Raw genomic sequence first — 23,339 nt, 5'->3', positions numbered from 1 at the left:
GATAGAGGGTCAAACTTGCATAAATCAGTATTTAGGGCTATGTTGGACAAATTAAAGATAAAAGCCCTGGCGACATCAGCACTTCATCCTCAAACCAACAGCATGAACGAGCGTAGCCATGCGACTATTACGCACACCTTATCGTGTATGGTCACTGACTCAGATGAGTGGGATGAAATGCTACCGCATGTCTTGATGTCGTACCGAAGTGCCATTCATGCGGTCTTGAAAGAAACTCCTCATTTCATTTTATTCGGTAGAGACATGTCAACAGCGGGTGATCTCTTAAAAGAACCCCTCGTATTTAATTACTATACCCATGAGAATTACGTTGAATCGTTGTTACCCACGTTGGAGAAAGCCCATGAGTATGTGAGACATAGTATGGTAGAGGCAGCGGAGAAACAAGAGAAATATAGGGAGAAAACAGCTACGGATAAGAACATATTGCTAGGCCATTTGGTATACCTATATAACCCCGGAAGGCAAAAGAGAGGTCAGAGTGCGAAGTTGAATAGGCCTTCCACAGGTCCTTACAGGGTAATTGAAAGAAAATCTCCGGTTTTGTTTCGCATACGGAATGTAGCGAATCCAAAGGATTCACAGTTAGTTCATTCAGATAGGTTAGCAAAAGTTTCTCTTGAAAGACCGTACGAGCCTTTCCCACCACAAAGGGGAGGAGGTGAAAATTCGAGGGAAAAAGAAACCCCGGAGGGTGCACAAAGAAATCTTAAAAGTGTGGGAGAAGAAGACGTCACCCACAGTTTCGGAGTAGAGGAGGAGGAGGAAGAAGAAGAAGAATGTAGCGAATCCAAAGGATTCACAGTTAGTTCATTCAGATAGGTTAGCAAAAGTTTCTCTTGAAAGACCGTACGAGCCTTTCCCACCACAAAGGGGAGGAGGTGAAAATTCGAGGGAAAAAGAAACCCCGGAGGGTGCACAAAGAAATCTTAAAAGTGTGGGAGAAGAAGACGTCACCCACAGTTTCGGAGTAGAGGAGGAGGAGGAAGAAGAAGAAAGTTTTGTGTTGCCACCCTACCTTCTATGTCCCTTTGTCCAGCAGAATAATAGCAATAGCCAAGAGACAAGTACAGAAGATACCGATGTCGTAAATACATCGTTGCCCCAGGATAATGCTCAGTCAGAACCTAATGACATTGCTACTGATAAGGATGAATCCGAAAGTGAAAATAGGGAAGGTCAAAATTTACCCCAAGCTCGATATAATTTAAGAACCCGAAATAAACGAGGGCAAGTACAGAAATTAAATACTGTAGATGGGACCGCCGAAAATTCAAGTGTTCCGGTGCGGCAAAATTTACCAGAAAGTAGTCATGCAGAGACCACTGACGATAGAACAGAGCAGAATTTAGCTGACAGAATATATTCGTGGATGATTAAACCAGTAAACATACCTGAATCTGAGAAAACGTTATTTGATCGATTAGCAGATAGGTTAGCTGAGAAATTAGTTAATGTGATTAGCTAAGTATAAATTTAAACACTCAAGGCGAGATTTCGAAGAAAGATGTAAATATGGAAAATATGAGATATATCACTTGTATATAGATTAAAAAAAAAAAAAAAGAGCAATTGTATAAACTAATGTGTAATTGTGTACCTAGTATAAGTGACATATTAACAATTGGGAGAGAGATATATCATGTTAATCACTTTGTCTATAAGTTATATGCAGTACTGTAAACAGTGTAACAGTGCCGAAAGGTGTTAACAGTGTCGACCAGAGCACTGATGCTATTTCATGAGGGACCGGAAGAGACCGAAGCATCTCCACCTATATTCACCTGGTGCCACATTTGGGTGTGCATCACACGTGACAATGAACAGTAGCCGAAAATAAGAGCGTAGTTCGATGAATAAACTCTCATTATCATTGCAACTTCATCAGCAGATGGGCAGCTACTCGTCATGATGGGAAGCGCAAAGATTCCAGATCATCCAAGCCTTTCATTGGTCAGCGGTGGTTCATTCGGTGTTGATGCCTAACGTCTAAATGATCACGATGCATGGGTTTAGAAGGTATGCAGTGGATAACCTGTGTACACGGTGCCTAGTGTCACTGCTAGGTAAAACCTAATAGCAGGGACAAGCATCAGATGGGAGTAATTCCATCACGAATTCGCATGGAGTCCTACGTTTTACGCGGCCAATATGAACTGTATTCGATGAATGCGACCAGACTATCAGCTGGGAGATTATTGGGGAGCGCCCAGCCTAAAATGTCTTTCGAACTTTTATAATCGAATCCAGTGAGCAGTGAATCTTCATATACCTTAGAAATCTGCGATTATCGTGGATTGTAGTGGATGAAGCCAACAGGTGTGTTCAAAATTCACCTCGGAGAAAAGACAAACTGTAACGCGTAGTTCCAATAACAGTGGTGCACTGGGAAAAGCAGCATCTCAATTTTCATTTGAGTTTTCAGCAGGAACCATGCCTGCTGACAGTGGTTCTCTAATTGCAGTGTTGTCAAATTGGTACATTTTCATCATGAAAGAAAATAACGAACCATTTCACGTGTGACTGTGTGACGCTAAGAGACACATAACGCCGAGATAGTGACATTCTAGTGCTTCGTTCAGGACGATTTTCAGATTAAGAATCAGAAGAAGATAAATACTTTTGCGAGTAGAAAATTCAACAAGAATTTCCGAATAACACATCAGGTGTTGTTCAAGTGCCTATATATACGATATACTGTATAAGCTACATCTCTCTGATAGCAAACAGTGAATAATATACTAAGAAGTAGCATAGGTTGAAATATGTGTGTTTATATGTCTTACTGTGTTATATATTATGGTTCATTTCTCTCTTATAGGTTTGGTGCATTTATTTGTTTTATTGGTTCATTTATTGCATAGTGTATTTCAATTGAAGTATCATGATATTTGTTCACATTTTGGTGGGAGTGTACAACATGCGTTATTAACGTATGTAATAGAAAGAACATGAGTTGACATGAAGAGAATATTAGATTGTTTGAATGTTCATTTCCAGCTTACGTACTTACGAGAACGGCCTCAAACCCGAACAGGCTAACATCTGTAGGGACCATATCCACCTTTTAGAAGTGTATTGAGATACATTGAGCATTGAATAGCAAAGTGTTTAATAGAGCATTTCATAAGTATTGTATTTACGTGCGCTTTTTTTAAAATTTACCTCCCAAAATTATTTTGATACGTAAAAATTTGCGAGAATGAAAACACCATCATAATTAATCTGTCAAAAAATGCTGCTCCTGTAAACTAGCTACACTAGGTGGCTGCCTCAAGGCCTCATGCCTGGCGCTGGCCATCATAATTGTGTAATGATAAAATTTGATAATAACTTCATTGGTAACAATGTTTTGAAATGTTACGTGGCGCATTAAAAGTCCAGATTTAGCTGGAGTTAATATTTTTTTGATGATGTACAATAAGACCTTCTCTAACGGCCATCTCCCAACAGTGGTAATCTCCGAAGAACAGCCACATTTTGGTGGGACCTAATGCGTCCCATAAACTTAACATTACAAGATACCTCCAAACAATTATGTCCACATAACTGCTACTTTGCATATGGATTTGGAGAAAAAATATGCACATCAGAATGAAAAAAAATAAAATAGTTTTCAAGCTGATTTTTAAGGGAATTTTTCCACCTTCTGAACTTTTTGGAGAAAAGGGGCTTATGTATGCTTTTTTCTTGGGTAAAAATGCTAGATGGGCATATCGAAGGCAGTGGAGGAAAGAAAAACTTGAAGAGAAACACAGAGCCCTGCTGTCAGCACTCTAATCTCTAGAGGTATATGCAAGTTTGCTGATTACTGGAAACTCCTTGTTTATTCAGCACTCACTACTCCAAGGGATTTTTTAAAAGGGATGTGTCATTTTTTTTTAAACACAAATGTATATTAGTACCTATGTTTTCAGCTATTGGATTAGACTTAGGAATGCCATGAAAAGAACGTCTAGTTGAAGGTCAAGTATGAATAAAGAACTATTTGGGGTTGCTGGCACACTGTCTTGGTTGATATCAGTTTTTATCGCTTGCTCTCTTCTACCCGAGCACTGCAATCCTGAATTTCAGGATGTCATAATAGTGCTGTAGATTGATTAAGCAATTATTATAATATTATCAAAATTTAATATATTTTAATACAATTATATAACTATTGTAATCAGTACCAGAAGGGATTGTTATTTCACATCATATGTAAGTGGATTACAAATTTTAGTAGTTTTTTCCAGAAGCAAAACAACTCCCAACAATTGTCACATTTTCTTGCTGTTAGTGGCCGTTGTTGGGAGATTTGACTGTATTATAATTATTCAAAAGCATTTTTATATAATTATTAAACATTTAAATTTCCCACTTTGTTTGGTCTGAATGAAATATGCTCAAGTATATATATATTTTTAGCCCACTGAAGGGGTGGACAAATTACAGATGTCAGTAAGTAATTTTAAAAACAATACAGAATGCTTTGATAGCTAGTATTTTATTTATGCATATTTGTTTTGAAAAGACAAAGAGAATAGCAAGAAAAGCAGGGCTCCCATTTGTCCTACTTTTTGGTAAAATGTCATACATTCTAGATTTTGTACTACTTTTCCACAAAATCCTATCAAAATTCATGTAATTGATTTTAATTGAGGAGAGAATCATTAATATATTGAAACATAATATAAATATAGTATATTGCAAGTAATGATTCTGGCAAAGCAGAAACTGTATATTTTTCAGGTTATTTAGTGGGGGGGGGGGGTGGGGGGGATGTATGTGGACTCTTTGGGTTATTAATTTTTCTTTTGCTTAGTTCGAGGTTTCAATAAGTAGAAGAGTCAGGGCCATCATTTCAACTTTTTTCTGTATGTGTGTATTTTATATATATATATATAGTTAAAATATTTTTATATGAAAACAGAAAACAAAAAACAAATTAATTATGTGAACTTGAAAGCAAGAAAAGAACTATAGAAGAATTCAAAAATGAAAAAAGTTGTTATAGCCAATGTCTAGGACTCTCATGGGGTGGGGGGGGGGGACACCCTTACATTGGCTTAACACAGAACATTTCTGAGAGAATAATCCTGGCATTCATAGCCTAAATAGATGCACAATCTCCTTAATTATGTCGATCCTCCCTATATTCATTCTGTAAATTTTTATATATATACACACCATTTCGAGTGTATTTTCTAAAGCCGAGGGGCTTGAGAAGAGTCATTAAAAACTTCTGCATGGAGATCAAAAAAATAATTTTGTATTTACTACTTCATGGTTTTGGAGATTAACTAACATTCATCATTCTGAATTATGGTGCACATTTTGTGTGCACCATAATTCTGAATATTTAAGTTTTTCGTCTCTCTGAAAGACAAGGAGATGGAAATTGTGTTATCTGTGATGAAAAATATGACTGTTTCTTGTTTTTTTCATAAAATCCCCATAAAGGTCCAATGGACCTCCATTGGTATTGAAAGCTACAAGTTTAAATAAGTTAGGCTTATATATATATATAAGCCTAACTTATATATATATATATTTATTTATTTATATATAAAATTGAAAAAATGATGAATGCCATCAAAAAAAGGCAAAAAGAAAAAGTCAGTAAAGCTTGGCACTCAGAAATACATAACTCACAAATTGAGATTGAATACTTGAGGTGGGTCCAATGGACACTATAGGTAGTCGAAGGGTTAAAGCTGTGAACGGTTTAGAACAGAGGAACTTCTATTATGTGCATCACCCACATGTATATTTTAATTAGTCGCTGTATATTCATGTCAAAGAAGTTGATCTTGTGATTGCATACCATGATTCTGCTTAAAATTCCTTTTAAATGCTTTCGTTATGTTCCTTTTTAGATCCAAAAATATATTTCCTCAACCGAGGAACGTGTAAGTAATGGTGATTATTGGTATATACTTTGTGCTAGAAATATCATTCTCCTCCCTTTTTTTAATGACAAATTTAGTAAAATGAATCATCAGTTCTAAAGAATGTCAATACATGATTAGAGTGTATCATTTAAAGAGTAGAGACGGTAAATAAGGTACTCGCCTATTATACCAAAGGATGTTCAGGTGTCCCACAAAGTCAATGCTTGATTAGTCCTTTTCATTAGAATATTTCCCTCCATGTTGCTACAATAGAAACAGTAGTAATATTCACCATTCATAACACACACTTTATACGGGTGTCTTGCAAGTACTAGCAGAGCCTTTATCTTATCAACCATCTGTCCTAGTCAGGGCCAGATTAACCATTAAGCAAAACAAGCATGTGCTTCGGGTATCAAAAGAAAAGGGGCACCACAAAAAATGATCAAATAGTACTTTATTTTTTATATGAAAACTTTTTTCCCTTGTATATCCTTGTATACAAGGATATACTATCCAGTAGATAATGCACCAACTATCCAGTAGAAAATCCTGAAATTGTAAAAGCACTTGATTGTGTACAGTTGATCTGTATCGAAAGGTTGACCAAGGCTTCAACTAAGGGAGGGTGGGGAGGGGGTCTGGACTGGGAAGGGTGCTGAGTTCACTCTTTTTTCAATAAAAATTGTGGTAAGGGGGGCGCCAAAATAGATATAGATCCCCCAAGTAACAGGGTAAATTTTAGTTACCAGTTGTGGTCCTGAGGTCGACACAATAACTGAGAAACTAAGTTAATTGCAAACAAGAACTCATGTCAATGCCCAGGTTTTGGATTCAAATTTTGATCTATTTCCATAAAGCCCAGAACCATCGCAACCACATCATAGGCCTCCCTGGGTAAAGCAAATTTTTTTGAGCCCCACTCCCCCCAAGCTACAGATACATGTCTACCAATTTGCATATTTACTCTCACCAAAACTTCAACCAGATCAAATTGTCATGAGGCCTCCTGGCATTTGAGGCTCCAGAGCCGTGGAATCGTATGCCTTGAGTAAAAAGATTTTTCTGAAACCCCCCCCCCCCACCCCCACCATTTATTTAACACTACTTGCTTACCAATTTTTATACTTATTCTTGAAAATTGTGAACAGATCTAATTGTCATGAGGTCCTGGGACATGCATTAAGGTTAAAAGTAATGCGGGCGGGGGGGGGGGCGCCAAAATCACTTGTGTGCTTAGGTCATCCATATAGGTTAATCTGGCCCTGGTAGTATGATTTCAATTTAAAATTGCTGAAAAGGCATTAAAAAATTACCCTGTACCAGTTTTTGAGTGGGAATACAGTGTTTCACAAAATAAAAAATCTAAAGTTTATGCAGTCCCCTTGTCCTTTAACTTCCAATTAGAAAGTTGCATGCCTGTCTTTTCTGAGCCCAAAAAAAAAATATCCCATGTTTTTAACTGCATTATTCACTAAGGTATTTAAATTCAAAAATCAGAGAAAAATTGGGAAATAACAGCAAAAACTGATGGACACAATGCTCCTTTCCCTCATATATGCTGTCCTTCCCCAACTTTTGTCTACATTTTTTAATTTGATTATCTTTGCTAATATTGCAGTTAAAACCATAGAATCTCTTTTGTTGGACTCAGAAAAGACAGGGCAACAACTTTCTAATGGAAGTCGGAAGACATTGTGACCATTTAAAAATTGAGATTTTTTTTCTTTTGTTACACACTGCATTTTTACTCTCAAAACTGGTACAGAGTAATTTTTGAACAAATTTTGAGCATTTTTGAAAATTAAAACCATACCTCTAGGACGAATAGCTCATGAGATAGAGGCCACATTAGCAGTTACAGGTTACCCTGTATAACAAAGAATGTTCAGAGGTCATACGAGCTCAATAACTGATTAGCTCGGGATATTTCCTGACACAGCAGTGGAACAGAAATAGATATAACATGATCACAGAACATATTGCAGCAACAGCAAGTCCCTTGCAGAGGGGTTAGAGTACCAACCTATTATCAAGATGTACGAGTAAAAAATTTTGAACATTGTCATGGAGAATCAGTAATAAACCGTAGGTTTTAATCAAATTAGCCCTTGTGGGCAGAAAGTGATAGTAGTGCAACAAAACTGGTCATAGTGATGAGGAGTGGAGAAGGATAAGCTTTGAGCTAAATGACATTCTAGTCATATAGCCAACCTTTACAGAAAGAATTACTAGCTACTCCTTTTCCATTCTTGCACACTTCATTTTTATCGGAGTTGCCTCATTATTTGAAGCACTACATTTCAGATTGTTTTTTCAAACTGATATAAAAAACGCACTACATATCAATGTAAAATCCCAACCATGTAAGGTTGAGATATTCCTATCTCAATGTTCAATACTCCTTGGCTGTTAGCTAAAGTGATTGCATTTTCAGGAATGAAATGGCTTTTCTTCTAATTCTAAGGGTATCCATATAATATGGAATGCTGTGTTGTTCACTGAAAAAAAAAATTGCAGAAATTTTTCTTCCTGAGAGTAATTTTCAAAAGTTATGCAGAAATCGCAAAGTTCCAAAAACTTTTCAGCAGGGTTTTTATGAGTTGAAGATGTTTTTTTATATTCAATAACTCCTTGACTCCCAGGCTTTATTTTGCAGGCGTGTGTCTGTATACCAGGCTTTGGGGGTGGTGAAAATTTTTGTGCCTAATTAAAAAAAAAAAGTGTAAAAAGTGACTTACGACATTGTGATATGTTTGCATTATTTAAATATTGTACTTACACATAAATGTATAATACTTATACGTATTGCCAACTGTTTGTGCTTCCAGATCCTTATATGAAATATCTTTAAAATCTGAGTCACTGTTCATTTATTGATAATTTTTGTCGCACCAGGGTCATTTTCTGCACGTGAGGGCTAATTAGATCGGGAACTATGATTTATTGGCAATTCCAAACAGCAGTTTTTTTATACTCACTGAGAGGTTGGTGTGCTAACCCCTTAAGGGTGTGGGACCCCCTGCAGTAGCAATCTTTTTCTGTGGTCATGTTACAGTTTCTTTTGCACCACTGTGTCAGGAAAGTTTCTGACAAGGACGAATGAGTCACTGTTCCTTAAATCATTTTCACTTCCTGGTATAATAATCTTCATCATCACTACTGTCACCATCCAACAAATTAATAATTTGAGCAAAAATAAAAAACCTGAATACAAATAGCCATCAAATCTATAATTGTGCTCTGAATCGATTATGCAAATTCATTGACGCTCCCTCATTTTGTCCTCTAGCTGTGTTATTGTGGTAGAATTAAGTTCATTACTTACCTCTGGACCAGGGCAGTGTCTTTTGAGTTGCATATCACTGACTAATCAGGTTTAAACAGTTGTACATTACTATTAAAGGAACAACATACATGGCATATGTCCTGGTATCTAAATATCTGAATGAGATGATGTACGCTGAATATGTTCTACCAGTCAAGTGGTTAATGCAGAAAATTCAAAAACCAGATGTTTGATATCTCCATCAACTTTACGGTTTTGGTTTACTATCAGTTTATGTCAATAATTCAGTTGAAATATGAAAACTACATTATATGTAATAAACTATCAATTTTGCTGTCAATTTCTGTAGACAGTAAAGAAGATTCGTGGCTGTTGTTGCCAAATATAAGATTGCTAATAACTATGAAATTATTTTCAGCTGTTGCCCTTGCGTAATCGGCCATTGGAAGCGGTAAGTTTCAAAGGATATACAATTTCAGTAATTAAATGAGTGTTGGAGTGTGTGCAGAGCCAGAGGTACAAACTGGCAACCTGTGAGCTTTGTGTCCAGCCTGTAGTGCATCGGTGCCAAAAGGTTTTGGTTGACAGCCTATATTGGGAGCTGATCTTCTCTTTAAAAAGTCTTGCCGCAGAGAGCAACAGGCCTGCAATGGTAAAATCTTCAATCATTACACTTCACTCGTGGTTAGAAAAATTGATGGCAGATGGTAGCGCTACACATAACAAGCATTATATAGAAACAAACTTTATGTTAGGTTTACAACACAGATATGAGACGCGCACATTCCAACATTGACCAATTCTTTAAAAGTTCCGCAGAGGAATATGGATGAGGTGCATGTCTAGTTTAGTAGTAGTTGCCCATATTCCACTAAGCAATGCTTTTTATAAGTTTTGACAACTGTTTTTATGAGAAGATTAATTTAATAAAATAAAATTCAACTGCCTCTGCAGGGAATTCAGCCATATGCTGAGATGTGTAAGAAAGATTCATCCCCACCTTTTGCCCAAGATTCTGTAATGGCTATAAGATCGAGGCCCTCCACAACTATCATAGTTTTTAAAAAATCTTTCGAATTACCCAAGCTCCTGGCATTTATTAGCACACATTTGAATTTCAATTTTTCAATTTCAATTTCAATTTATTTTATTAAATAACAGTTACATTCGCAAAAATAACACTACCCAAGAGGCAAATGGCTGCCAATACTGGGGTTATGATCATGAAAAAAAAATTTAAAACTGATACAACGTTTCAGGGGAAAAAATATATATATATACATAAATTCAAACACAAAAATAATCATAAATACAAAATCAAGTTAATTAGTAGTACAAGTATTTTGAAATTAATTAGTAAATATTTATAATGTGTTCATTACATTGAAGTAAAAAAGAAAAAGGGGGAGGGAAGAATTGTGTGTGTGTATATACATGTACATATTGTGGCTGGCTTTCGGAGTGCTACTTTAATTACACATAAAAAGGGATTAATAAGATTTGCAGTTATGGAGCTATGTGAAAATAAATTTCAATATCATTTATTGAGTGAAGATATTCTTTAAGTTTTCTTTTGAAATGAGGCAGATTTGTAATTGTTTGCATTTCATAAGGTATTGAATTGAAGAACATTGGCGCTATGAAAATGAAGTGTTTTTGCAAAATATCTTTGTGTGCATGTGGAATAGAAAAAATACAATTTGGTCTACGTGGATTTACTGTAGTGCGCATGGGCAAATGGTATTGTTTTTTGTACAGAATGCCTGGTGATTTAGTGTCAATCGAGAAGCCATCCAAATCAGAGATGGGTAATTCCCTGTCAGTACTATTGTGATTATCATTAATTAACCCGCATTTCCGACTGTGATCTGGGAGTAAAAAACCTGACCTAAGCCTATTGTAAACCTCCCAGACCTTCCTTCTATTTAGATGGATCCCATCCCAACGAAGCCACCTATCGGTAAATTCTGGAAACTCCAAGAACTTGAACCCAAGTGAGAAGAAAATGCCCTTCAGGCCTATATTGAATTGGTGGATCCTACTCCTATACCCCCTACTACCCCTTGGCAGCACTGGAATCACTTCCACATCTGAACCCCCCTCCCTAGTGGATAATAGTAAATCCTGGTACTCTGACAGAGACTCACTAATATTCGCTCCTACCTACAGAATCATCTGCAAGGGCAACTTTCTGCGATGAAAAACATCTCGAACGATTCTAATCTTCCCCCCAGGAAGACAACAGTGCTTAAACCCCAAAAGTCCCTACACACTGTTCCCTAATCTCCTAACCATAGAATTGCCGATGATTAAACCCCTATCACTATCCCCCTCTACCTCATCCACGACCACCCATTCCTCCTCTAAACTGTCATTGTTTGTAGAGATTGCTTTTTCATTGTTTCATTGGCATGTGGCTCCATTATAACAGGGCCCTCTAGAACCCTAACTTTTCCCCATAATGCTTCAACCTCCAGTTCCAACCTTGCCCTATCCAAACACCCCTTTCAATTGAAACTATCAGCTACTGTATCCTTAGATCAGGGAAATCTCCTGTTGCAAGCTCTACACAACACTAGTTGAGGTCGAGGCATGCTAACACTATTGCTAGAACTAGATAATAATACTTAAAAAATAAGAAAATGAGAAACGCTAACAAGAAATTAAAATAACGTAAAATACATTACAATGTGAAATATACGTAAAAGATTGTGCGAAAAAATTACGTAAAATAAAATGCTCAACACTAAATCACGAAGAAAACATACTTATATGTATATAAAGAATACAACACACCCAAAAAAAGTATTGAGCTACAAATTACAATTTATACGTATTAGAATTAGCTAACTATCTCTGTTCACTAACACTAAAACAATAGGGCCAAATAGAAAAAACAAAAATTACAGAGTACCCGGGAAAAAATATACACTGTTTGCCAACACTAATGCCCAAAACCCACGAATTGATATCAAAGAAGCAGGGAAAACACAAACCCGGTGAAAGTACAATGAAAAGTGAAATGAGAGTGAGAAAAAAAAAATTAAGTCGTTTGAAAATACACAATGAAAATTTTAAAAAATTCAGAGCAATAAAAAAAAACACTTATCTCACATATCCAACAATGTGCAGTCTAAAAAATTTGGTGACAAAATCAAATTGTAGAGTAAATTAAACACACAATCTAGAATAATACAATTGAGTAATCGACATTGGATATACCCAAAATTCCAAAACACTGCTATAGGCGTTCATTTTGGAATTTTGGGTATATCCAATGTCGATTACTCAATTGTATTATCAAACCCAAAAGGTAATTCATTTTTACTCAATCTAGAAGAATAAAGAAAACACTGCAGAATATGAACTAAAGATAAAAAACATGGTAAGTAAAACTCATGAGGATAAAGAATAACACTAAGAAAGATACAAAATGGCGCTCCGACAGATAATCCTTCGGTAATCCTCAGGCAACGGTTCTGGATAAAACTGCTGCTATTGGTCAGCAAGCAGAGTGTGATAAAAGCATGTTCGTTTCCAACCGCGGTGAAGATGATAATGAATGCTAAAAAGAAAAATACTGTACAATATTTGTTTTAATAAACTAAGTTACATAATTCAATACTAAAACATAAAATAGTGATGTTCTTGGAGGCTGAGTCCATGTGGCTGTTCTTATTGTTGATGATCTATATTTTATGTGGGTGATGCCATCATCTGCCCAGTAATACTGTTCTTCTCTGGTATTGCCAAAAATATACACTACATTTACCCCTCCCCCATTTCAATAGTTGAATTCCTTATGAAATCACGGGTGATTTCCTCAAAGATCCACCAGGTGAAGGTGTAGGTGCTTGTTGCTCTTTGTCATCATCAAGATGTGGGATAGACGCTGTAGGTTGTTTATGATTCTCACTGAAGCATGGTCAATGTTCAAGCTGACACATTTCTTCAGGTGATTGATCACAAAGTTTATGTTTATCAATAGTTGGTTCTTTTTCCTCTTTCTTTCTCAAATGATCTGCATGAGCATGTTGATCATCTGCAGTTGTGTAAGACAAAGGACTTTTTCAATGTTGTATGACTCTGGACTTTAATGGAGGACTTGTTCCTCAGCTTAACCATACTTTGTCATCTGTGTTTAGTTGCCTGTACTGTGATCTTTTATCATGGTGCAGTTTAAACTTTAAGCTTGGCACATCATTTATATGATTTGATTTCAGCTTGTCGAATAAAGTACATAGTTCTCTGTTGAGAAACAGTTTAGCCAGAGTAGCATTTGTGGCATGGTGTACAGTTACATTACAGTTACACGATAATTGAATAAGAAGACTTGTAGTTGGTATTCTTGGTCTTCAGACTGATTCATTGTTTTTCTAAACCTTGTCGTGTGAAAGTGTGTGGTGTGTGTGTGTGGTGTAAATTACTCACTCTGCCAAACCATTACTTCTGGAATGGTATGGAGTCATTCTGACATGTTAGACTCCATTTCTGTTACAAACTCCTTGAATTCAGATGATGCAAGTTGTGGTCTATTGTCAGAAAAAGTTATGTGACAAATTCCATATGAAGCAAACAGCTTTCAGAAACATTTAATCACATGAGCTGATGTAACTTGTTTTAGCTTGAATACTTCTAGCCATTGAGAATAAGAGTCAATGATGAAAGCGAAGTATCTCAATTCAACATTGCTAAGTCAATGTGTCCTTGACCACAAGTTTTGCCCGTGTTATTCCATAACAATAGAGGTGATTCACAAATTGCTTGATGGCTTATGTTATAGTCCAAGCATGTTTTGGCCACATGTTCTGTGTCACAGTCAATTCATGGCCACCATACCAACATTTGTGATACTGATTTTATTGAAACAATGCCAGCATGACCTTCATGAATTTTCTCCATCACACAGTTCTTCAACTTGTTTGGTATTACTATGTAATTTTTCAACATAAAAATTTCTTGTTCATCAGACAGTTCATGATGTTTCTCATAAAATGGATACAGGATCACATCCAATTTGTTCTTCTGTGGCTGTCCACATTCTGTGTACAGTATAACTTTGTTTGGAACACAGAATCTTTTTCTGTTTGAGATTTGAGCATTCTTCATGTTAGAGAGAGCTCGTTTATCATATGGTTCACAATTTTATAGACAGCTGCACTGCTCTCTAAAGCACTAATGATTTTTGTTTAGGCAAAGATAATTGACAATGCATCAGGAACACACATTTCTTTGCCAAGCTGATGTTGAATTTAATAATCAGAAGCACTCAGAGTGATAGCCCATCTTGTTAATCTTGAAGCAGCCAAATGAGGTAGATCCTTATCATTACCAAGAATGTGTTTGAATGGTTTGTTGCCACTTCATATGGTGAATTGATTGCTTATAGGGTACTTATAAAACTTTTGCAGTCCAAACATAATAGTTAAGGTCTCTCTCGATCAATGCTGGAATAGTTCTTTTCTGCCTAGTCGAAAGTTCTGGATGCAGCTGCAATCTTTTCCAGTTTACCATCAACACCATGTTGGATCACAGCTCCCGAACCTCTGGTTGAAGTATCACAAGGCATTATGATTTGTTTTGCTCTATCAAAATGTACTAGCAGTATATCCATTGTTGTCTTAAGAGCGTCATGGGCCTCCATGCTGAGTGATTTTTCTGACTCCCCACCAGGCATATTCTTGAAAATTTCAACCAGATCTCATTTTTGTAAGGCCCTTTTTTCTCTTGAGGCCCCCGGACCATGCCTTAAGACAGTACTGAATATATCAGATGATAATTGATCTCAAATGTTTTCAAAGACCTATTGATGAACCTTGCTCCATTTCCAACTCTTGTTCTTTTGCAGAAGTTCATGTAGGGGTGCAAAAAGCATTTGCGAGTTCTTGACAAATCTACTGTAATAGCTCATTGAACCAAAAAAAATATATATTATTTCTGAAATATTTGTTAGTGCAGGCAATCCACTGAGAGCTCTTATTCTGTGGCTATTAGGCGGAATACTGTTTTTGTTGATTCTGTCCCAAGAATTTTATCTTTGCTTTGAACAGCTGCAATTTTGACTGTTGTGTCTTTAAGCCTATCTTTCAAAAAATAGTGAACACTTTGCGAAGTCTTGGTAAGTGGTCTGTTCTCTTGCATCCACCAACTGCAGTATCATCCTGGAACCAGGTTACTCTCTCCATTCTGACAAGGAACTGGTCCATTAGTTTCTGGAAAGTAATTGGAGTACATGATATTCCGAATGGCATACTGGTGTATTGGTAATAACCCCTATGTGTCGAAATTACCAGACACTTCAGTGAACATTTGTTCACTTTGACTTGATGTGTGAAATACATCCTTCAGATCGATGACACTAAACTCTATACAGCCATTCAACTTTTTAACAACATCCTCAATGTTTTATATGGATATGACTCAGTTTTCCGGTAAGGTTTTATTGTGGATTTGAAATCCCACGTAGATGAATTTGTCCATTTTTGTTTGTGACATAAACTACAGGAAGCCCATTCAACAATTTCATTGTTTACATCTACTTGTTCTAGGAGGCTGTTCAAATATTGCATCAGCAAATTTTTAGTCATTTTTGACTCTCCCTCCCCTTGTCAGCCAAAGTCAGCAAAACTCTGGCTCCCCCGGCATCAAAATTTTGTCATCAGCTCTGCCCGCACCTCCTAACGCATATTGATGGGATCAGAGACCTACTTGGGGAGATGGGCATGCCTCCTCCAGGACAATCAAAAATTTATTTTTTAATACAAACAATATTAAGAAAATTAAAATATTGGGGGAAAAATGCCTTTATATGTTATTATAATCAATTTCTGTTAATTTCAATGCTAGTTGAAGAACTCAAAATTTCTAAGAAATTCATTGCCATCGACCCTCTAAGCCATATATGATAAATTTTTGGCCTGCAGGCCAAATGTGGCTCAGGAGATTATCCAATGTGGCCTGCCCCCTCAAACTTAATTTTGTAAGAATGAACTAAGCGACACATTTACAGATCACTTAAGTGACCAGTGGCACAGTTCCAGAACACTTAAGCAGTCTGTGGCACATTTAGAGATACCTTGAGTGACATGTGGCACAGTTTTAGAGAAATTAAGTGGCCCCTAGTGCAGTTCTTCATCAAGTTACCCATCGCCCATTTCTAGATTACTTAAGTGATCCGCGGCATAATTACGGATTGCTTGAGTGACACACATGACATAGTTCCAGTTAACTGAAGCGGCCTGGACACATATCCAGATCACTTGATACACAAAACATTTGTAGATAACTAAAGTGTCTCTGTAAGGGACTTACCAATAGAAAGAATGTTAGTTTAGGTGCCTTCAAACTATCGAAAGGTTTTCCTCGTTTCTGGCACATAGAGCAAGATGCCATTAAAAATATTTCATATGTTCATAAAGGGGGGTTGATGAAATAAGCATTATCCAAACCCTCCCCTCCCTGTCATCAAAAGTCAGCAAATCGGGAACCCCCCACCAATGCTGACGTAATACTCGAGTAACCCCTAGTGCTTGGTTTTGTGCCAGTCTGTCAATTTCTTTGTCTGCAGCAACATGCAAAGCATAAGGAACTGGTCGTTCTTCCACAATTTTAGGCACTGCATTCTCACGAAGCTTGATGTTGACTTCAAAGCTATTGACTGTTCGCAAGTGTGACTGATCAAAAATGTCTGGATATTCCTTGAGGATTTGTCCCAGTTTCTGTCAGATCTGAAACTACAGTGTTTATAGAATACACTGATTTCATTTTGAACACATTCATATTATATTTTCCCAGTATAGGAACACTTTCCAGGTACCACTGTGATGTAACATGTTTTGGTTGGTGTATCGATTTTAGTCTTCACTTTTGCATCTTCAACTTCTGTAGTAAAATGAATTGAGATGATGCATGGCTAATGTTGCCAAAAATACAAGATCACTAATAACTATTTAAAAATATGCCAGCCTTTTTCTTCTTTTGTCTATGCACAACCTGGTTGTGATAGCAGCACCACAGCCTTGAATAATTTTTTTCAATTTTTTACTTATGAAATCATTTTTATTTTATGGCAATTTTTTTTAATCATGCATTTTTCTGAGTGAGCTTTTTTCGATTTTTTTTCCAGTACGCAGTCGTTATGGAAGAGCTGAAGCCTTTTGTAAGTTTCAGTTAATTTTTTTTGTTAAAGTTTTGAAATTAATGACCACCTATGAGTGATGATAATAGCTTGATAAATCATATATATTAATTACTTTTCCTGGTTATTTCTTGTGAAATTTATTTATTTACATTATTTGTGAATGACACTTAGAAATATTGTTATTTTGTTCATGGTTTGTGTTGAAATGGTTTTACTTTTATGTCATAAAGTAATTATTATTATAACTTGCCTTGATTTAAAATCAGCACTATTTAGCAGTAGGTTACCCAGTGTACCAGAATATTATGCTTTCATCAAAATGGAGATAACACAGAAAGAACTTTTTTTTTTCTTTTAGTAGTACTGATTTTTATTTCTTTTACTTTAATTAGTATCAGGGCCGGTCTTAGACCTAGTGGCGCCCGGTGCAGAAACAGTAGTCAGCGCCTCCCTCCCCCAGGCGCGAATCCAGAGTGATGTGTCAGAGGAGGCATTTTTTGCTAGTCATTCTACCATATTATCAAACTCTTGGTGTGATGATCGTCCACATCCCCCCTCCCCTCACACCTCTTGGTTGGATATTAAGGGACGGAGGAGTCGGAAAAACTTCTTCTCTCTCTAGAATGGGATTACTGCTATTTAACTTGTAAACCAGCAAAAAAAACCAACATTTTGATTTATTTAAGAGATTTAAAAACATTAGAAAAGCAAAACGTCACACATTTATGCAGGATACTCATCAAAAAGGATCTATCTTCTTCATAGTCATTTAAATTGAGTTTTATAGTAAAATTCGTGTAGTGCACGCATAGGCGTGCAGAATTTTCTCGAGTGGGGGGGGGGTTAAGATTTTTTTCCTTCTTCCTATAAAATAACACTATAATCTTGGCTCAAGGGGAGTGGTTAGAACTCTTCCCCCCCCCCCACCTTTGTGTACGCCAATGAGTGCACGCGTAACGTACGAGCTAAGATGATAATAAAAGTGGTTAAATTAAAGTGATATTTCTGTATGATTTCTATCATATTTATAAAACTCATGAACTTCATTTGAAATTATGCCTTTCAGACTCAATACAAAGAAACGGAAGGGGCAGGCAAACACCAGCTAAAGCACCGGGCCCTGCCACTTGGGCAGGCCATAACTGTTCTGAGGCAACTTGAGCGGTGCAACAAGTTGAATAAGGGGGGGGGGCCTGTAACTCCTCCTATTTCTGAGCATAACCATTTCAAAGAGACTCCAAGAAAAGACTGCCCCAGAGAAAGCATGCTACGGCCCTGGGGAAGGGGCAAGGCCGTCTTAAGAGCATCATGCCGCCCCCCCCCCCTCGGCCAAGTGGTTTTTCTGAGGCTGTGCCTAAGTAAATTCTAGAAAATTTTAACTAAATCTCATTTTCGTGAGGCTCCTCTAATCTTGAGGCTTCCGGGCCCCTCCCAGGTTGGCCCATTCATTAGACGGCACTGGGAAGGGGTTGTTTTTCACTCTCTGTAGATTTTTTTTTTTTAACCTCAGGGACTTCGGCTTAAATTTCAACGATGATGCACAATTCTTGAACTTTGGGCTGAACATCCCTGAGGTTAAAAAAAGAATATGTAAAGTGAAAAGAAGCAACTCGCACATTTGTGCATACAGGGTCTATACATAATCACCGGTAAAGGTGATAAATGTCGCGAAATTTATCAAATTTACCGAAACGATTGGGGATTATGCATTACCCTATATGATTTACCGATTCAACACATTTACCGTAACATACAAAAAATTCCATATTTCATCAGCTTTTAAAAATCTCATTTCAAATGTACGAAGATACCTATCCGAAATTTCTCTTATACAAAATGGATTTGCCGCTGCCCCCTTCCTTGTTTTGGATATGTAAGGTACACTACTTTATTTCCATATTTCCATGGAAGTCTCAATTAACCTACCTATTCTGTTGCGTATAGTCCGTAGATTATATGTTTAAAACACTGCGTCTTATCTACGGCTTTATTTTTTTTCTGAGAGAGGTTTCATTAGTTATAAATTACGTTACAAATTTATTAACAAAAACATATTTTTTAAATATTTATAGATTGGGTAGATGCCAGTACAAAAATTGACATTTTCTCTACAAAACCGTGTTGCACAACCCCTCCCCCCCCCCCACCTCCTCCTTGAGAGCGATTTTATATTGATAAATGAAATTTTCTCATGGGGGTTATATACCGCTGTGGACTATAAAATCCACTGTTATGTCCTGAACAAGACAGTTAAGTTTCGAAAACTTCTCACTCACACATTGTGTATCTCCTGAGACCAACAAAAGAAATTCTATACATGGTGTCTTTTTTTACTCACACTTGCGAAGTTTGCATCTGCGGATTATGAGCAGCAAAATTTGATAGGTTTTGTTTAACTGTGATTCAAGATCAACGTCGAGGAAATGACTTTCCTTCAAAATGACTTTCTTTAAGATGATTAAAATTCTTACAAATCTTATAGAAAACTAATGCAGCAAAAATTAAAATCGAATATTTCACTAGAATCACCAGATTTTCATTTGGATCAAATTTATATTGAGGTTTACGGCCCTTCTTGAAAGTCGGTTGGAAAAAGAATCAAATTGAATTTCCAACATACGTTCCTCATTAGTTTCTTGAAAGGAAATTATGTCTCTTTTTAGAGTCCCATTGTGGCCACACTTTACCAAGGCCTCCTTGACCGAGATACTGTCTAGGAGCCTCATAGGAGGCTTTACCGTTACTCACCGGGTATCTGGACCAAGATCCATGGAACTCCGAAAAGATGTTGGGTTGGGTATATGTACGGTTTGTTAAAATTTTCCATACACACATATGTTGCACTCTGGGGTGACTCGAGACAAAATCTTTACCCGAGTGGGACCTATTTTTGGGCTTCCTGACCTCTCCAATTAAAAAAAAACTTTTGTTTCAATCGCTTCGTTTTGATGCGTTCAAAGGAACAGCGATATTTTATGTCATAACATATCATGTCAAATTTCTTTTGGCCTTTTACCTTGGATTTGGTGCTCCTCCTAGAGTGGACAGAAATAATTTTCCTATTTTTTCGCCCTCAAAATTAACGCGTGCCCTAGAGAGGGTACAAATAAGTTTTCACAATTTTTTTTTCCTTTTTTGCGTTTCCACTTTGGATATAACGACCCATCGAAAGCGAGCAGAAATAATTTTTTTTCAACTCTTTTACACCGGACTGGGCGCTCCTACTAGAGGGGGCAGAAATCATTTCCCCAAACTTTTTTTTGCTCTTTCTACCTCAGACTTGCCGCCCCTCCTACACACACACACAGCGAGCACAAATAATTTTTTAAATTTTTTTTCGCCCGTTCACTTTGGATTTGACGCCCTTCTAGAGCACACTCAGTGCCATCGAGCTGCCCCAATTGAACTAATAGGAAAGTTTGGCGAGTCGGAAGGCTGGCCAGTGATCGGGGGTGCTAAAGTGCTTGGGTTTTCTCGTGTGAGCACATTTCTGTTTTTCCTCGTGTGACAGGTAGGGACGAGGCCCAAGTGCAGATCCCTATTTAAAATGGTCAGCTAATCATAGGTTTTAATTCATTCGCTTTTTTCCCCCGAAATACTGTACTGTATTGGCGATTCGATTCTGCGTTTTTAATAAAAGTAATCCAAGTCTGGAAAAAAAAGAGGCATGAAAGGCCCCCTCTGGCTCAAAATCTTTCCCACATCAGAAGACACCTTCAATCCTTGTAATACTCCCTACAACACAGGAAAACACTTTCGCTCTCGTTAGTAAAAAAGGATTAGTGGGATTTGTTAGTGGGTGACCGAAGGCGATTCCTCTATCATTTTTATTTTTTACTGCACAACAACAGAGAAAGAAATTGCTTCTCCCCCCCCAAAATCTCCTGCAGGGGTAAACGAAAAGAGCTCGAGAGAGAGAGAGTGTGTGTTTTTATTTGACTAAAATCGCTATGAGCTAAAAGTATATAAGTGCGCTGCCCATCGATTATTTTCTTTTCGAAAAATAACCGTAATACTATATACATTCAAACCTTTTTGGTGTTTTTGAAAAAAAATCTCATCTCTGTCATTTTTCATGGATATTTGATAGTTATTTTTTTATAAATATGTATCTTAAAATCTTATATTTTTCTAGTAATGTATATTTAACGTGTTTCGACGCCCCTTCTCATTTGGCACCCGGTGCAATTACACCAATTGCACTGCCCTAAGACCGCCCCTGATTAGTATGATGTAATTTTGTATTTTGAAGAAGAGTTGGAGCAGTATACTGGATTTAGGCAAGACAAGAAGACATTATGTAGAAAATAACATACATTTATTGCAACAAAACACTATAATAAAATAGAAGGAAAAGAGGTCAGAAGAAGAGCGCCAAAACATTGTGAAGGGAGGAACATTCGCCAGGAAGTACGAATGTAAACAACACAGGACAAGATGGCATTGACCACATAATTTGTAGTAGTTGTAGTTTTCACAACATCCCTACCCTCACAGTGGGACAAATCTGTGTACCGGTGTTCCCTTATTAGTGGATATGCAAATAATAGAGTAAGGCTGACTCAAAACCGGGGCAGAGCATTCAGGATGCCCAACAGAACAGCAGAACTACCATCAGCAGGTTCAGGCAGTCTCTGAACACCTTGAATTCTTAGCAGAAGGACGCAGCAAGATACTGGAAATCCACACAGCACTCAGAAGATTAGTGTTGGATGTTTCTATGGAGCGTGGCCTTTTCTCATTTGGGTCTGATGATTTTTCCACACTTCATGTCTGAACCAAATACATCATTTTACCAAGATGTTTGAGGACCTTGGTATTAACCCACTTAGGACCATTTGAATGGTTCTTACAAAACACTTTGCTGTTGATACTGAACTTGTGAGTAGTACTGATTTGTGGAAGTGTACAGTTCTTATCCTTTGGAGGGAATAAGAGGGAGGGAAGATTTCTAGGCTGCCTGCCATGCAATAGTTCTGCAGAAAACTTATCACAACCAGGTTTGGGTGTTATCAGAAGCTTTAGGAATGCTTCCGACTTGTAGTCTTCTCACCACACAGCTTTTTTCATAGCTTCTTTGAATGTTCTAACAAAACATTCTTCTTCATCATTAAAAGCAGGATGAAATTGAGCAGTAGTAAGTAATGCCATTCAATTTGAAAAAGTCTTCAAAAACATTAATAGTGAGTTTAATACAAATACAAATACAACGCCACAACAGGCAAATTGCCCAATGAGGTGGCTGACTTAAGAACATCATGGATCCCCAAGCCATTTTTTTTGGAGGCCCTACCTACTACTGCTACACCACACATGCACCCCGTGGAACCCCCAATGAATCGGTACATGCGGGAATGTGCGTGTATGTGTAGTGAAACCTCACGTGAAGTTTTTTGTTTCTCTGTAATGCTTGTTATGTGTAGTGCTGCCATCTGCCACCAGTTTTTCTAACTATGAGTGAAGTGTTATGATTGAATGATTTATCATTGTAGGACTATCGCTCTCTGTGGCGAGACTTTTTAACGGGGAGATCGGCTCGCGTTTGCTCCTTGAAGTTGGGAACCACAGAAAACCAACTTCAGCCAACCACCACTGTGGGGTTCGAATCCGGATCCTCGCATCGCGAGTCCGTCACTATAAAAACTCGACCACCACAGCGGCCAAGTTGTACGCCATTGTCTCACACAAGTGTGATAAACAATCATTCAATGATTAATACCTTCTTGAGAGCTTCAATAGTCTCTTCTGAAGTAGTGGATCTCATGTTGATTTCATAAGGAAATTTGGAATATGCATCAACAATAATAAGCCACATTGAATTCTGGAAAGAACCTGCTAAGTCTATATGAATTCTCTGCTCCTAGAATCATCTGGTTTTCGCCATTCTTAGAATTTAGCTTTCTAACCAGCTTTCTCATGTTGGCATGATTAGCATTGATTTGCAGCATTTGAAATCTACTGCTTGATCTGTTGGAACCAGCAATTATATTCAAGCCATCTGCTTCATTCGAACCAT

At 37.2% G+C, this 23,339-nt stretch overlaps 1 protein-coding gene across 2 annotated transcripts in view; it reads left to right on the top strand.

Annotated features, from left to right (window-relative positions):
- The window catches only part of LOC149066944 (uncharacterized), a 110,156-nt gene that overhangs the window by 20,122 nt on the left and 66,695 nt on the right, over positions 1-23,339 (top strand). For both annotated transcript variants that reach the window (XM_089253167.1, XM_089253166.1), the window contains exon 3: positions 17,309-17,341. The gene's annotated coding sequence lies outside the window, so the exon portion shown is untranslated. The remainder of the gene's footprint in view (positions 1-17,308; positions 17,342-23,339) is intronic.

Source organism: Pholcus phalangioides, unplaced genomic scaffold, assembly GCF_987345545.1.
Source record: "Pholcus phalangioides strain wild (caught in Gottingen) unplaced genomic scaffold, Ppha-v1.0 ptg000032l_1, whole genome shotgun sequence".
NCBI lineage: Eukaryota > Metazoa > Arthropoda > Arachnida > Araneae > Pholcidae > Pholcus > Pholcus phalangioides.
Note: the sequence above shows the minus strand (reverse complement) of the source record. Positions and strands in the feature narration are given on the sequence as shown.